Source organism: Chlorocebus sabaeus, chromosome 15 (assembly GCF_047675955.1).
Source record: "Chlorocebus sabaeus isolate Y175 chromosome 15, mChlSab1.0.hap1, whole genome shotgun sequence".
Classification (NCBI taxonomy): Eukaryota; Metazoa; Chordata; class Mammalia; order Primates; family Cercopithecidae; genus Chlorocebus; species Chlorocebus sabaeus.
The window spans coordinates 48931854-48948805 of NC_132918.1; the positions used below are offsets into that span (position 1 = coordinate 48931854).

Consider the following 16952-nt stretch of genomic DNA (forward strand, 5'->3'; position numbering starts at 1 on the left):
CTTATCAAATATATGATTTGCAAATATTTTCCCTTGTTCAGTGGGAACATTTTTACTCTGTTAGTATTATCTTTTTGTGTGTGGAATTTTAAATTTTTCATTGTCTAGTATGTCTATTTTTTTGTTGCCTGTGCCTTTGGTATCATTCTCTACCTTTTTAAAGATCTCTTTATTTTTAATGTTTTGCTGTGTCTAGGAGAGTTATTTTTGTTTTTTCTTTAATTGGGAGTCATTGTCATTTCTGAATCTGAGGATTTTAAGTGTTACTTCCCCCAGCAACCCGCAGTTTCTAGAGTCTGTAGCTAGGCAGAGACATTTTCTTGTTATTCCTTTGCCGTTGGTTGATTTTTTTTTTTTTTTAAACCAGCCTCCCCTGTCCATTCTTGCACTGAGAATGTGTGGAAAATGGTGGAACCCTCAATACCAGCTCTGCACTTCATGTGGTTTCTGAGTCCTTGTCTACTTTAAAGGCATTAAAGGCCAAAAGTCTTGGTTACTCATATTGACAGGTTCCTCCAGGTTCGCTGAAAGCTTTACTATTTTGTGAGCTCAGCATTTGACAGACTAATTTATCCAGCATTTCTAGATGTTTTATTAAGATGAGATTTTCATATTAGTTACTGTGTTGCCAAAAAAAAAAGTTGCATTTCTTCTTTATAATTAATTTCTTTCCCTTTTTTCCTCTTTTTCCTTTTGAAATTCCTTGTAGTTGGACCTCCTGGATGGAAGAACTCTTCTCAAGCTTTTCTACTTTAAAAAAAAAATTCTTTGTTTTACTTTGTGGGAAAATTCCTACCCTTCCTTTGCTGCTTTCTCCTCCCCAAATCCCCTGCTTCTGTTCTTTCCCTCCCTCCCTCCCTCTCTTTCTTTTTTTCTTCCTTCTCTTTTTTCTTTCTTTCTTTCTATTTTGTAAGTTAATTTGGTGTCTCCTGTTTTGTTATCTTGGCCTCTTTATTTCACGTTAGAGATTTTCCTCAGTTGTTTAGTAAACTTTGGCCATCTGTTCAGATTAAAGAACGCATCAATAAAAAGCTGAGTAGAAACTCTTTGTCCATGGGAGTTGTTAAGTGTAAGCCTTACACAGGGTGATTGAGTGCTTGCAGGTCTTTTCTCTTGGGTCACTTTCCCTCTCAGAGGAATCTCCTAGTCCCAGGCCGATTGGTCTGTGATCTGGAAGCTGGTTTGGGGAAGAGACCTGAGGTCCGCTGTGCAGCATGTAAATCTTCATTTAATCTTTCTGTGCCTGGTTTCTACATCTAATCTGATTTTATGTCCTTAAAAGGTAAACCACTTGTTTCTTGCTGGGATGCAGAAGGGGCAGTTTCTGTCTTTCTTTCTTTTTTGAGACAGGGTGTTGCTCTGTTGCCTGGGCTGGAGTGCAGTGGTGTGAGTATAGCTTGTTGTAACCTCAAGTTCTGAGTCTTAAGCAATCCTCCCACCTCAGCCTCCTGAGTAGCTAGGACTACGGACAGACATGTGCCACTGCACTCTGCTTTTTTAAAAAAATCTTTTTGTTGAGATGGGATTTCGCTGTGTTGCCCAGGCTGATCCTGAACTGGCCTCGGGCATTCCTTCCACTTTGGCCTCCCAAAGCACTGGAATTATAAGTGTGAGCCACTGGGCTCAGCCAGAAGGGGCAGTTTTCTTAGCTACATGGGTTAAGACTTTATTCAAACTTTCAATCAAGTCTTTCTATTAACAGCCCCAACTGAGATTGTTACTTTCAGATGGCTTCAATTCTTAAGCCTGTGTGATGAGATATTTGTAAGATATATTTTAATTATGTATGTATAACTGATAAATGGTTTGGGAGGCCGAAGTGGGAGAATTGCTTGAGGCCAATTCAGGACCAGCCTGGGCAACACAGTGAGACCCCATCTCAACAAAGATTTTTTTAAAAAAGCAGAGTATTGGCTGGGTGCAGTGGCTCACTCCTGTAATCCCAGCACTCTGGGAGGCCGAGGTGGGCAGATCACCAGGTCAAGAGACGGAGACCATCCTGGCCAACATGGTGAAACCCCGTCCCTACTAAAAATACAAAAATTAGCTGGGCGTAGTGGCACACGCCTGTAATCCCAGCTACTGGGGAGGCTGAGGTAGGAGAATTGCTTGAACCTGGGAGGCAGAGTTTGTAGTAAGCCGAGATCTTGCCACTGCACTGCAGCCTGGCAACACAGCGAGACTATCTCAAAAAAAAAAAAAAAAAAAAAAAAACAGAGTGTAGTGAAACATGTCTGTCTGTAGTCCTAGCGACTCAAAAGGTTGAGGTGGGAGGTATAGATATCTATCTGTAATATCTATGTTAATATATAATATTAAGATACATCTTGTAGATAAGATATATGTAATTAAGATATATCTTATAGATACATATATCTGTATGTCTCTAAGGATATAGATATATCTACTTATATATATAAGTATATAGGTAGATACATTAATTATATATATTATGTCTCATAGATATCTATAAGATATCTATATATAACCTGTGTTTTTGATGGGTTTATCCTTTTTTATCTTTTTAACATCATTTTACTATAATTTCTTTTTTTTTTTTTTCTTTTTTTTGAGACAAGGTCTCACTCTGTCACCCAGACTGGAGTACAATGGCAAGACCTTGGCTCACCGCAACCTCCGCCTCCTGGGTTCAAGCGATTTTCCTGCCTCAGCCTCCTGAGTAGCTGGGATTACAATAGGCACACCACCACTGCCCAGCTAATTTTTGTATTTTCGGTAGAGACGGGGTTTCACCATGTTGGCCAGGCTGGTCTTGAACACCTGACCTCAAATGATCTACCTGCCTTGGCCTCCCAAAATGCTGGGATTACAGACATGAGCCACTGTGCCCAGCCAATTTTACTGTAATTTCAAGAAGGAATGGATAGAGACCTGTGTGTTCATATTTAACCAAAGAACCTTATAATACATTTTAATTATGTTATTTTCATGTAAAATTAGTATTATTATAAACTCAGGAGTTTTTTCTATGTTGCTTTCTGCTAATGGTTATTACAGTTTCAGAACTATAGAAAGGAATCCAAAAGGGCAGTAAGAGACATAAAGAAGAGGAAAAACAGGTTAATAACAAAGAATAGGAGGCTCAGATACACGTATCAGAGGGACTTTGATGAAGTAACGTCGCCACCTTCTGGCTTTTAAAAAAACTGTGTTGTTTCTATAATAAAATCTGGGAACCTGTAGTGCCAGTTACTTGGGAGGCTGAGGCAGGAGAATAGCTTGAACCCAGGAGGCGGAGCTTGCAGTGAGCCAAGTTCGTGCCACTGCACTCCAGCCTGGTGACAGAGAGAGACTCCGTCTCAGGAAAAAAAAAAAAAAAAAATCTGGGAACCCCATAACGAGTAAGTAGCTAACTTGCATCCTGTGTCAGATTTAGTGGATTTGATCTTGTTTAGTTATTCTCTATACTATTGAAGAAACATACTTTTTTTGACATAGGATTTGATTACAATATCACAAAAGCTTTTCAAGCCACCCTAAGAAAGGATTCTATCTAAAATATCTTAAAATATGTCTGTTATTTTAGGTTATTTCTGCTTGCATTAAGAAAACAGAAATACTGTTTCTGTGTTAAGGAAAATAGACAATTTTAAAAATTAAGTTAATTTGTTACATAGGTAGTTTGTGTTCATGGTACAAACTACAAATGATATGAGAGGCTATGAGTCATCCTACTATTTTGTAAGAAATAATAAAAAAAGAAAATTAAAATGACTTTCTCTCAGCTAGGCAGTTCCTTTGCCCTGAGAGAATCTTTTTATACAGATGGTAATGTACTACACGTACTTCTTTATAACTTTCTTTTTTTCACAGAACAGTTTATACTAGAGGTCACTCTATATCAATACACAATGAGCTGCCTCATTTTTTTTTAGGCCATGATGTGTTTAGCTAGTCTACTGTTGATCAGCAGTTACAGGTTTTCCAATCTTTTGCTATATAAATGACACTGTAGTGAGTATCCATATAGATATATGTGTGTATGTGTGTGTGCACGTGTCTGTATGTGTATGGTTTCATATGACTCTAGAAAAAGCTCACAGAAGGATGTATACATTTGTATTTGTGTTGGATATGGTGACATTGCCCTCCATAAAAGATTATGCCTATTTATTCTGCCTCCACTAATGTAAGGCAAACTTGGTTTTCCCTCATGTTTCTCAAGACAATGTACTGGTATCAGTCTTTTCATCTTGTCTTGAAACCTTATTTTACATTTCTCTTAAGAGTGGGCTGAACATATTTTCATATGTGTAGAAGTGATTTGTGGGGTTGTTTCTGTTTGTTTGAGACAGGGCTTCGCTTTGTCACCCAGGCTGGGATGTAGTTGCATGATAATAGCTCACTGCAGCCTTGAACTGCTGGACTCAAATGATCCTCCTGCCTCAGCCTCCCAAATAGTTGGGACAGCAGGTACATGCCACCATGACTGGCTAATTTAAATTTTTTTTTTTTTTTTCGGTAAAGATGGAATCACCTTATGTTGTCCACACTAGTCTCAACTCCTGGCCTTGAGCAATACTCCCACCTTGGCCTCCCGAAGCACTGGAGTTACAGGTGTAATCCACAATGCCCAGCTCATTTGTGTTTTCTGTTATATATTCTTTGCCCATTTTTCTTTAGGCTTTCACTCTACTGCTTATTTTTAGGAGCTCATAGTTCACACGGTAGAAATTAACTTTCTGTGGTATGAGTTGCAGATACTATTTTTCCAGTTTATTTTCTTATGATTTACATGGTGATGTTTTCTTTAAATGTAAAAAAAAAAATTATATATGTGCATATTTTGTAGTCATATCAGTCTTTACTTTGAAGACTTCTGGGCTTGACTTCATATTTAGAAAGATCTTCCACACTCAGAAAATTAAAAAATTTAATTTCCGTGCTTTCTTGTCTTACAAAAAAAATTATGTTGAATTCTGTGGGCTATCTGAAATTTATTTTGAGTGAGGTATAAATTATGGCTCTAACTAATTTTTTTCTGTATGATTACTCAGTTGTCACTTTATTGAAATAATTCACCCAATGCATTCATACCTCACTGATTTGAAGTGTCAGCTAAATTTCTTTGTGGATTTGGGTCTTTTCCTATACTTTTCTGTTCCCTCCATCTGTATGCTTTTTCATTTATCAGTGTACAATATTTGAATTATTGTGACTTTACAACTTGTTTTAATAATTGCACTGAATTTATCATTATATGGGACCCAAGTGAGTAGGTAAACTTTTGAGCACTGTTGTTTAAACATCTGTAGACCTGGTTATAAAGTTCTGGATTTTCTTGAGCTTAAGATACTCTGGTCTGTATTATTCTATCATGCCTTTTATTTATTTCATTTAAATAAGTGAGTTTTTAGTTTTTTGGGAGCTAGGATCCCTTGTGCTGACTTCCTCCCAAAGTAGGATTTAAGAGAATCCTCAGAGTGTGCAAAGATCTCCAGTATTTTTTCATTAACCAAAGGGAAAGTTGGCATGGTTGAACTTGTTCTCTGAGGTCTTATAGACAGGTGGCTGTAATTGATAAGTCTTTTATTTCCCCTTGTTTAGATTGCCTAGGTCAGACTAGAACCCCAGAAATGTCTACAATGCGGGGTTTTTTTTTTTTTTTAAACTTGTATTTTTAGTAGAGACGGGGTTTCTCCATGTTGGTCAGGCTGGTTTCGAACTCCTGACCTCAGGTGATCCGTCTGCCTTGGCCTCCCAAAAGTGCTGGGATTACAGGCGTGAGCCTTTTGTTAACTTCATATCCTAATCATATGCTACTCCTTGAAAGAGTCATCCAAACTATGTAGTCAATCTGTATAGCCTATGGAAGCACAAGGGAGGACCTCTTCTTTGCTCACCTGCTGCTTACAAAAGAATTAGAAGCCACTTTTAGCTGGTTTAATACAATAGTCAGATTGACCATAAAGTGCTTAGGTTTCTGTGTTAACTCTTCTAGTTTGATGGCATTTTCATCTCATAGTTCTTAATTCTATCATTTTAACTAATTACCTCTGTTACTAATTTAACTCGAGTTAGAACCTGATTACCACTGTTTAGCTGAATTAGCTCTTCCTTTGTGCTTCCATTGTGCCCTGTATATCTGTCTAGTGTTGTAGTATTATGCATTTGTCTTTTATACTGTATGCATTTGTCTTGTTCATTTGTTTGTGAACTTCTTGAAGGGTGGGACTCTGTTATGTCTCTTGGGTAGAGCACAGTGCTGGGCACATCATGGGCATTGACTAAATGTTTGTCGAATAAATAAATAGCCTGACTCTCATTACTCCCCACCATGCCTCAGTTGCTCGTTAAAACTTCTGACTTTTTAAAAATTCATCCAGTATGAGTCTTTCCCAAATCTCCCTGGTGAATATCCGTACCTTAAAGCTGGCACACACACATCTAGTTCTCTTCTCTGTCATCATAAACTATTGCTGTCTCCTGCTTGCAGCTGCCTCTTTCATTGAGTTCCCAATATCTGCAGATGGCTCTGTCTGATGATCTCATGGGAGAATTTGATTTTCCATTCTACAATCCAAATAAATTAGTCTGCTATAACCCCAGAGCTGCTGGTAAAGCAGTCGTTGCAGCTTTAGAATTCTGGTGCCAAAAAGGGGTTATATGCACAGTGAATGAATAGTGCCATGGGGGTATAACAGTGGTTGTTCCCATCACTGCAGCTGCTTGGGTGAGGCATCAGAAACCCCTTCAAGTGTTCTACTGCTACAGTTAGCTCTGAAGCTTTTCCCAGCACCTTCAGCTGCCGTGGTCTCCACCTTAGTTCTCTTTACATCTTATTAGTAAAATATCTTAGGAAAAAGCTGTAAGCAAAGATACTGTATAATAGCTATATGGAGAGTTTCACAAACATGCTGGATAGTTGCTTACAACATTTTAGTCACCGGATTCTATTAGTAATAAAATATTTTTTACTGATTACTTGGCTAGTAAATGGCATGTTTATCTAATTTATGGTTTCATGCGTATTACTAATGAATGCATCCCTTGATGTGAATCTTTCAGTTTTTCTTGTTCCTGTTAGAATAATTGCATTTATCTGTTAAGAAAACATAACACTTTATCATTCATATGTTTTCTTTCTTTTCTTTTGTCTTTTCTTTTCTTTTTTTTTCTTTTCGACGGAGTCTTGCTCTGTCGCCCAGGGTGGAGTGCAATGGCACAATCTCGGCTCACTGCAACCTCCGCCTGCCAGGTTCAAGCAATTCTCCTGCCTCAGCCTCCTGAGTAGCTGGGACTACAGGCACGCACATGCCACCATGCCTGGCTAACTTTTTGTATTTTTAGTAAAGACAGGGTTTCACCATGCTGGTCGGGCTCGTCTTGAACTCCTGACCTCACGGTTTGCCCACCTCAGCCTTCCAAAATGCTGGGATTATAGGTGTGAGCCACTGCACCCGGCCTCTTTTTCTTGTTTTAGAGACAGGGTGTTGCTATATTGCCCAGGTTGGAGTGCAGTGGCTGTTCACAGGCAAAATCATTGCGTAGTATAGCCTCAAACTCCTGGACTGAAGTGATCCTCCCATCTCAGCCTCCCAAGTAGCTGGGACTACAGATAGGTACCACCACACCCAGCTAGTTTAATATATTTTCCATGTTGATCAAATGGTAATTCTATATTTAATTTTTTTAGGAATTGCCATTCTGTTTTCCACAGCAGTCAAAACTGTTGTGATGGCCTTGAAACTCTAAGGACAGCTTGGCAGGATATAATATCTTTGGTTTATGTTTTTTTGCCTTATGTTTCTTGAAAGTGCTGTTCTACTGTGGTCTTGCTTTATGTGTTATTTTTGAGAAATACAGTGTTAGTCTAATTCCCTTGCTTTTGTAAATAATTTATCTTTTTGCCCAGATACGCTGAGAGTTTTTTCTTTAAATAATTTTATGAGGATATGTGTCAGAGTTGATCATTCTGAGTCAGTTTTCTCAAATATCTGGTAGGATCTTTCATTGTATAGATTCAAGTATTTTATTTCTGGAATGTTTTCTTGGAATGTACTTTTTTTTTTTTTTGAAATGGTGTCTTGCTGTTTCGCCCAGTCTGGAGTACAGTGGCACAATCTTGGCTCACTGCAACCTCCACCTTCCGAATTCAAGATGTTCTCATGCCTCAGCCACCCAGGTAGCTGGGATTACAGGCCCTTGCCACCATGCCCGGTTAGTTTTTTTGTATTTTTAGTAGAGATAGGTTTCACTATGTTGGCCAGGCTGGTCTCAAACTCCTGGCCTCAAGTGGTCCACCCGCCTCGACCTCCCAAAATGTTGGGATTACAGGCATGAGCCACTGCACCCAGCCAGAATATACTTTAATATTAGTTCTGTTCCATTGTTTAGATTTTTTTTCTTAGGGACACCAGTAATACTAATGTTCAACCTCCTTTGCCTATCATTCATTTCAATCAATTTCTCTCTCTTTTTTTTAAATTTTATTTTCTTCATTATTTTCTTGCTCTTTGTTCAATGTCTTTTATTAAGTTTTCATTCAAATCTGTTCTTTCTACATACCTTATAATTTAGTTTTTATTTTTGGTTCAATGCCAAAGTAAAGCAAAAGAAAAAATAATTTAATAATTTAACTTTCATTTCTTATATGATGTTCATTTTGTTTGTTTCTTTCTATTTCTTTAACCAGTTCTTATTCATTTATTTCTGTTTTTGTCCATTTTGGTACATAGTTTTTGTACTTCAGATTCAAGGTCTTTTTCATATCCTCAAATTCTTGTTTAAAATATTTACTCCAGTTCAGAGGATTGTGTTACAGTTGTTTTTCAACCTCATGGTTTGTTTTTGTGGAGAAAATCATCAGCAGAGAAGCTTTTGTTTGTATTTTCTGGCTTTTTGCTGTATATTTGTGTGCATATGGGCTGCTTGTTTGTTTGTTTTTAATCGTTTTGTGGTCAGAGTTCCTAGTTTGAGAGTGCTGCTTCTGCCAGTGTGCTCCCTTTTGTGAAGTTTCTTTTCTGAATTTGTAGTGATGATGGTGAGAAAAAGGGGAGAGGCAGAGTTGTTCCTTCTATTAATATTTTGTTTCTACCAGCTCTTTAATCCTCCCCCCAGCCCCCTACCTTTTCTTCTTTTGAGACAAGATCTCTCTCTGTCACCCAGGCTGGTGTGCAGTGGTGCGATCTCACCTCACTGCAACCTCCGCCTCCTGGGTTCAAGGGATTCTCTTGCCTCAGCCTCCCGAGTAGCTGGGATTACAGGTGCATGCCACCACGCCTGGCTAATTTTTGTATTTTTTTTTGTAGAGGCGGGATTTCACCATGTTGGCCAGGCTGGTCTCGAACTCCTGACCTCAAGTGATCCACCCGCCTCGGCCTCCCAAAGTGCTGGGATTATAGGCGTGAGCCACTGCGCCTGGCCTACTTTCCTCCTCTTATCACCTATTGTTTTTCATTCATTACCTTGTTTACAAGAGAAAGCACTTCTTTATATGTGTATATCTGGTTCTCCCCTAGAAGCAGTGTTTCTAGGAGGCTGCTGCCTCTGGTCCAGAAGTTTCTACACACAAGACACATTTACTTCACCAGGTCTATTAGCTATCAAGTCCTAACCTCCTAATCTCTGTTTAGCATTTTTGTATTTATTGTTTAACTCTCTTTCTGTGGCTGATTTTGTCTGTGTTTTCTGCAAATCCCCTGTCCCCCTCTGCTCTTTCTCATGGAGTCTTTTTCACCTCCCTTCACTCACCCTATATACATCCACAGACTTGCAGAGGTAGGACTTGCAGAGGTAGGACTTGCAGAGGTAAGGAAGTGTTTCTTTTGGTATTTGCTTTTTTTTTTTTTTTTTTTCCCTGCTTGACTTATAGGTAATTTGAAGCTTGCTGTGTTTTCTGTCTCCTAGAGTGCTAATGTTGATGGCCTAGATCCTTTGTGGGTTTTAAAAATTCTTGTGGTTTATTTTATGTTTGTTCTGGGAAGGTGAGGAGGAGAATTGGAGTCAGATTACCTCCATTGTTCTACAAACTTGGAAAGGTTCAAAAGTCTTTTTCAGGCTAGGTGCAGTGGCTCATGCCTGTAATCCCAGCAATTTGGGAGGCAAAGGCGGGCAGATCACTTGAGGTCAGGATTTCGAGACCAGCTTGGCCAATATGGTGAAACGTTATCCCTACTAAAAATACCAAAATTAGCCAGGGGTGGTGGTGCACACCTGTAATCCCAGCTACTTCGGAGGCTGAGGCAGGAGAATCGCTTGAACCTGAGAGGCTGAGGTTGCAGTGAGCCGAGATCACGACATTGCACTCTAGCTTGGGTGACAGAACGAGATTCCATCTCAAAACAAAAAAGAAAAAGTCCTTTTCAGATGACCTGATTTTACGCTTGAAAAATCCAAGAGTCAACTGAGTTTATTGTAAAATTACTTTAAGCAGTAAAAGCATTAAGTTGTATAATGGAATATAAAATAGTAAATAGAAAAACATAACTTTCTTATATGCATACAGCTAGGAAAATATAATGAAGAACCCTGTACATTATAGGAACAATAACAAAAAGGAAACAGAGAAAAAAACTCAAAACCAAAAATTAAAATACCTCGGTATAACTATAATAGTGTGCAAAACCCATTGTATTACTTTCCTAGGGCCACCATAACAAAATACCACAAACTGGATGGCTTAAAACAACAGAAACTTTGGGAGGCCAAGGTGGGCGGATCACAAGGTTAGGAGATCGAGACCATCCTGGCTAACATGGTGAAACCCCGTCTCTACTAAAAAATACGAAAAATTAGCCAGGCGTGGTGGCGGGCACCTTTTGTAGTCCCAGCTACTCAGGAGGCTGAGGCAGGAGAATGGTGTGAAGCCAGGAGGCGGAGCTTGCAGTAAGCCAAGATCACACCATTGCACTCCAGCCTGAGCGACAGAGCAAGACTCCGTCTCAAAATAAAAACAAAAACAAGAACACAACAAACTTATTTCCTACAGTTCTTTATGCTGCAAGTCTGAAACGAATTTGTCAGCAGGGCCGTGCTCCCTGTAAAGCCTTTAGGAGGGGATCCTCTATTGCTTCTTCCAGTTTCTAGTAGCCCCAGGCATTCCTTGGCTGTGGCCCCATAATTCTAATCTGTGCCTCTGTCTCCGCACTGCCTTATTCCCTCTGTCTGCACCTCTGTTTCTTTTTTCCTTTTAGGAGAATACCAGTGGCTGGACTCTGGCTCACACCTGTAATCCCAGCACTTTGGAAGGCTGAGTTGGGAGGATCACTTGAGGACAGGAGTTCAAGACCAGCCTGAGCTACATAGGGAGACTCTATCTCTACCAAAAATTTAAAAAATTAGCCCAGTGTTAATGGGGTATGCCCGTATATCCAGCTACTTGGGAAGTAAGGCAGGAGGATTGCCTGAGCCCAGGAGTTTGAAGTTGCAATGAGCCGTGATTGCACCACTGCATTCCAGCTTAGGTGACAGAGCAAGACCCTGTCTCAAGAAAAAACACCAAAAAGTTGCAAAATGAATACAGAGAAATCCCATTTACCCATAGCCCGAGTTCCCTCAAGTGGTAATAGCTTATGAAATTATAGTACATTGGCCAAATCAGGAAATTGACATTGGTACAATATAATTAGCTAGACTACAGATCTTACTTGGATTTCACTAGTTTTTGTATGTGCCCATTTTTTGGTGTGTCTTTGTATATAGTTCTATGACATGTTATCAGATGTATAGATTCATATAGCTACCACCACAATCAAGATACAAACTGTTCTGTTACTACAAGAAGGTAGCACTATTGTAACATTTAACAGCAATAGTAAATCTATCATTGTTCAATGAAAAAAATCAACATCACAGTATGATACTATTGAACAAGACTAAAATTTTAAAAGACTAAAAACAACAAAAGTGTATTTCTCTACATGCAGGTACATACATGAAAATGCATGGAATGAGCTCTGTGCAAGGATATTTACCAAATTGATAACAATGAAGTTTATAAATGATAATTGAGGTGTTCAGATGGGGAGATTTTCTTTATCTGTATTGACTGTTTAATAACCAGAATGTTTTCATATATCATCTGTAATTTAAATGTTTTTAAAAGAATGTATATAAGAACACAAATATAAATGTCAATGAATTCTATTAATGGTATTCATCTGCTAGTAAGAATTGTAGTGGAAGTGGAGGGGGCAGTAATTAAGGAAGACTTGCTTTGTATTGTATTTTCTTCTGCACTGTTGAGTTTTTTTTTCTTATGAGCATGTATAATTTTTTTATTGAAAGATATTTTTAAGGAAGGCTTTATAGGACATCTTGAAAATTGGCAGTAACAGAATAATGTATGTGACTTGCTTATGTGCATTTTCATATATATACGTATACCTTTACATTTAAATATACATCTATGCATACACATGTACCTGAAAGTGTATGTACAAATATCATTAGGTTCTTATCTTTCAATGGTAAGATTTAGAGTAATTTTTGTTTTCTTCTTTGTGCTTTTCTATATCTTTGGATTATTTTATAGTGAGCGTATATATCATTCTACTTTCCTTGCCCTTTCCAAAGGAGTTTTTAAGAAGGTAGGGAAAAAAGAAAAAAAAAAATCCTGTATCCTGCTTGAAATTTGAGAAAATTGATGACAGCTTTTGCTGTTAACCTTTAGTTAGTCTAAAATTTCACAATCTCCATCATATTCTGTGGAGTCTGATAGGGGGTTGTGATTGTTAGGGAATTTCAATATATGGTAGATGAAAAAAAATTAAGTGGATGAGGAGTGTATGCAAACAAGACAATTGTTCTTATACTCTGCCATTTTTCTATAAGGCGCTTTTTTTTGGTCATTTAAAACTATTTAATACTTAATTTCTATTCTTAAACATTTATAAATACAGATAACACAAATATCCAATAATATATTTTTTAAAACCTTAAATTACTTTAAAATGAAAACTGCTTAGGACATGTCTTTTTATGATATCATGGAACATGTATATAGTAACATTTATTTAAACTTCATTATAAATTTTGCTTCTGTATGAGCTGACTCAATTTTCCCTTATATAAAATGGAGATAACTATTCTATAGAGTTATTTTGAGAAATTATTTATTAAATACCATGATGATGCTGATTATAAAATTATAAAATGTTTCATTTTCACTTGAATATAGATTAGGTGTTTGTATAAGTATAGTGATATTCTAAATAAGCATTAGAAATAGTGCTATTTTATTCTCCAATTGCTTCCTTTTGAATGCCCCATCTTTGTCTTTTTGGAAGCTTTTGTTGGTCACAGTGACCACATTTTAATGACTCAAATTGAACATTTCATGCTTGCATAGTTCATTATACAATACTCTGTCTATAAGCTTATATTAATACCAAATGATATTTTAAAACATCGGCCAGGTGTGGTGGCTCACTCCTGTAATCCCAGCACTTTGGGAGGCTGAGAGGCAAGGAGGATCATGAGGTCAAGAGATCAAGACCATCCTGGCCAACATGGTGCAACCCTGTCTCTACTAAAAATACAAAAAAAATTGGCCGGGTGTGATGGCACATGCTTGTAGTCCCAGCTACTTGGGAGGCTGAGGCAGGAGAATCACTTGAACCCGGGAGGCGGAGGTTGCAGTGAGCCAAGATCGCGTCACTACACTCGAGTCTGGTGACAGCGAGACTCCATCTCGGAAAAAAAAAAAAAAGTCATCTGGCTTGTTTTGATGGTTCAAGTAAAGATAAGTCTTAACGTTTGTGATGCTAATTTAATCTGGAAATGAGACTTTGCTAAGCAGCATATGTGTAACAGGTGATCTGATCCATGTAGTAATTGTGCATGAGTGAATTAATGGTTTAAAATTTGGCTTGTACTGCTTGATAAAATAATATATTAGGTTCTTGGCAGGATCTCACAATGTGATTTTATTCTTAATTTGTGTGCTCTCATCTAATATTTCCTCTTTGGGTTGGGACAATAGTAAGTTTTCGCCCTCAGTCTTTTGTTTTCAGCAATTAAGAACAAATAATACATATTGATAATCTGTTAATGTTGCATAACATATTTGAAATGAAAGTAGCATTTAGGTTTTGTTGTAGAACATGTCAATCCAGTTTTGGTTGGATGTGGTGGCACGTGCCTGTAGCCCCAGCTACTCAGGAGGCTAAGACAAGAGGATGTCTTGAGGCCAGAAATTTTAAGCCAGCTTGGGCAATATAGCGAGACCTCTGTCTCAATTTAAAAAAAAAAAAAAAATCAGTTTGCCAGGGAGTGACAGAAGAAGTCTACCTCAATGAATTTATTTGGTGAGATAGTACTCTGTATCTAATCTTCTTTTAGTATTAAGCTGCTTGTTGTCAATCACTTTGTCAATGTGTTCACCTGTAACAGTGTTAGCCCATTTGCTCCCTTTTACCATGTTTTTCTGCTAAGTATAATTGGCTCCTAGCCTGAAAATCAAAGCACATATACTAAGAACTTTATGCTAAATAAAATGTATAAGACAAGGGAAAGCCTAAGGACTTGAGTTACTAACTAGTACATGGTTTTGTGAAAGCTACTTTTGAGCTCTGGGAAATTTTTTTTTTCTTATTTCTGAGCTGAGAGTCTTGTTACAGAGGTTTAAGGTGGTTTGGGTGCTAGATAAATAGTGAATAGAAACGTATTTGGTGTAGTCAAGAAATGAGTGAGCATTTCAGTTACCAAATAATTACAGGATATAGCTAATATTACTGGTTTTTAAAGAATTAGAATGCAAATAATTTTTACTTAATCTTTGGTGAATTTGGTTCCGTCTTTGGTTCAGATGCTGTAACTCTCTACTTAAAATCGTTCTGAGGCTTCTCACTAATCTGATTTAATTTTTTTTTTTTTTGAGACAGGGTCTTGCTCTGTCGCCCAGGCTGGAGTGCAATGGCACTATCTTGGCTCACTACAGCCTCCGTCTCCTGGGTTCAGGTGATTCTCCTGTCTCAGCCTCCCAGGTAACTGGGATTACAGGCACGCTTCACCACATGTGGCTAATTTTTGTATTTTTAGTAGAGATGGGGTTTCACTACATTGTCCAGGCTGATCTCAAACTCCTGAGCACAAGTGATCTTCCTGCCTCAGCCCCCAAAGTGCTGGGATTGCAGGCGTGAGCCACCACACCTGGCCAAATCTGATTAAAATTTTGAAAAATCATATCCTGCATGATCTGGCTTCCTACCTCATCTCTTAGCAGCCCATTGCCTTGCCCTTTGTTTTTTGGCAGATACTATTAGAGCCTTCCTTAGACCCTGGAACCTCCCACATACTTTTCTTTCTTTGGTCTTTCCTGTGATGTTTCCTTTGAGTAGAATATATCCTTGTCTCTTTGCCAATGGTTTACTCAGTTTGTGTTGTTGTTGTTTTTTTTTCTTTTTTTGGTGAGCTCAGCTCAAACTTGACTTCCTCAGAGAAGTCTTCTGTAAAACCACCAGAGTTCAAGTCCTCTATTTTACATGTTTCTATGAATCTTGTTTTATGGGTTTTTTTTTTTTTTTTTTTTTTTTTTTTTTTTGAGACAGAGTCTCTGTCGCCCAGGCTGGAGTGCAGTGGCATGACCTCAGCTCACTTCAACCTCCGCCTCCCAGGCTCAAGTGATTCTCCTGCCTCAGCCTCCCGAGTCGCTGGGATTATAGGCATGTGCCACCATGCCCGGCTAATTTTTGTATTTTTAGTAGTGACGGGGTTTCACCATGTTGGCCAGGCCGGTCTCGACCTCCTGACCTCAGGTAATCCACGTGCCACAGCCTCCCGAAGTGCTGGGATTACAGGCATGAGCCACCGTGCCCGGCCTGTTTCTATGAATCTTTTATGTCTCTATCATAGCACTTGTAGTGACTGTCATTAAGTAGTTAATTGTGAAATTTGTCATTTAATGCATGCCTTCATAGCTAAAATATAGGCTCCATGAAGGCAGGGACTGTCATTGTTTTCCGTAGTATCTTGAAGGATGAGCATTTAATGCTCAGTATCTTTTTTTTTTTCCAAGGCGGAGTTTCACTCTATTGCTCAGGCTGGAGTGCAGTGGTGTGATCGTGGCTCAGTGCAGCCTCTACCTCCTGGGCTCAAGGGATCCTCCTGCCTCAGCCTCCAGAGTAGCTTGGACCACAGGTACGTGTGACCATGCCTGGTGAATTTTTTTGTATGTTTTGAGAGATAGGATACACTGTTTTGCCCAGGCTAGACTCAAACTCATAGGCTTAAGCAGTCTGCCTACCAGGGCTTCCCAAAGTGCTGGGATTACAGGTGTGAGCCCCTGCACCCGGCCAGTGCTCAGTATTTTTAATACTCAGTGTTTGACGGGTAGCTAGCTATCAATAAGTATTTATCCAATAAGTAAATGAATGAGTAGTGCTCAGATAACGTTATTCATGTATCTCGTTTTCTCATTATACATTTTCTTATTCATTATTTCACTACACATATATACTGTTAATGATTGCTTATAGTATTAACCAGTTTTTATCATTGTAGAGAGTCTGGATAAAAGCTTATGTAAGTCTGGGCTTTTTTTTTTTTTTCTTTTCAATTTTAAAAAATGAGCAATGGACTGAGCGTGGTGGCTCATGCCTGCAATCCCAGCACTTTGGGAGGCTGAGATGGGCAGATCTCTTGAGTTTAGGATTTCAAGACCAGCCTGGGCAACGTGGCGAAACTCCATCTCTACAAAAATATCAAAAATTAGCCAGATGTGGACACACCTGTAGTCCCAGCTACTGAGGAGGCTGAGGTGGGAGGATCACTTGAACCCAGGAGGTGGAGGTTACAGTGAGTTGAGATCATGCCACACTGCACTCTAGCCTGGGTGACAGAGTGAGACCCTGTCTCTAAAATAAAGGGAGCAATTAACATAAAAATAAGTCTCTTTTTTTGTGTAAAGTGTAAAATGCCAGTGGTTCTAGGAAGAACAGCTTTTAGTAAATAAAAGTGTTTTTTTTAGAAAAACTCTCACCTATTTTTTT

The 16952-nt window shown here is 38.6% G+C and overlaps 1 protein-coding gene across 8 annotated transcripts in view; it reads left to right on the top strand.

Annotated features, from left to right (window-relative positions):
• TFDP2 (transcription factor Dp-2) overlaps nucleotides 1-16952 on the top strand; it is a 191378-nt gene that overhangs the window by 22399 nt on the left and 152027 nt on the right. For 6 of the 8 annotated variants that reach the window (XM_073023536.1, XM_073023534.1, XM_073023539.1 and 3 more), the window contains one exon: nucleotides 15980-16101. The exons of the other annotated variants lie outside the window; for them this stretch is intronic. The gene's annotated coding sequence lies outside the window, so the exon portion shown is untranslated. Of the gene's footprint in view, nucleotides 1-15979; nucleotides 16102-16952 lie in introns of those variants that run through there. 8 annotated transcript variants of the gene reach the window in all.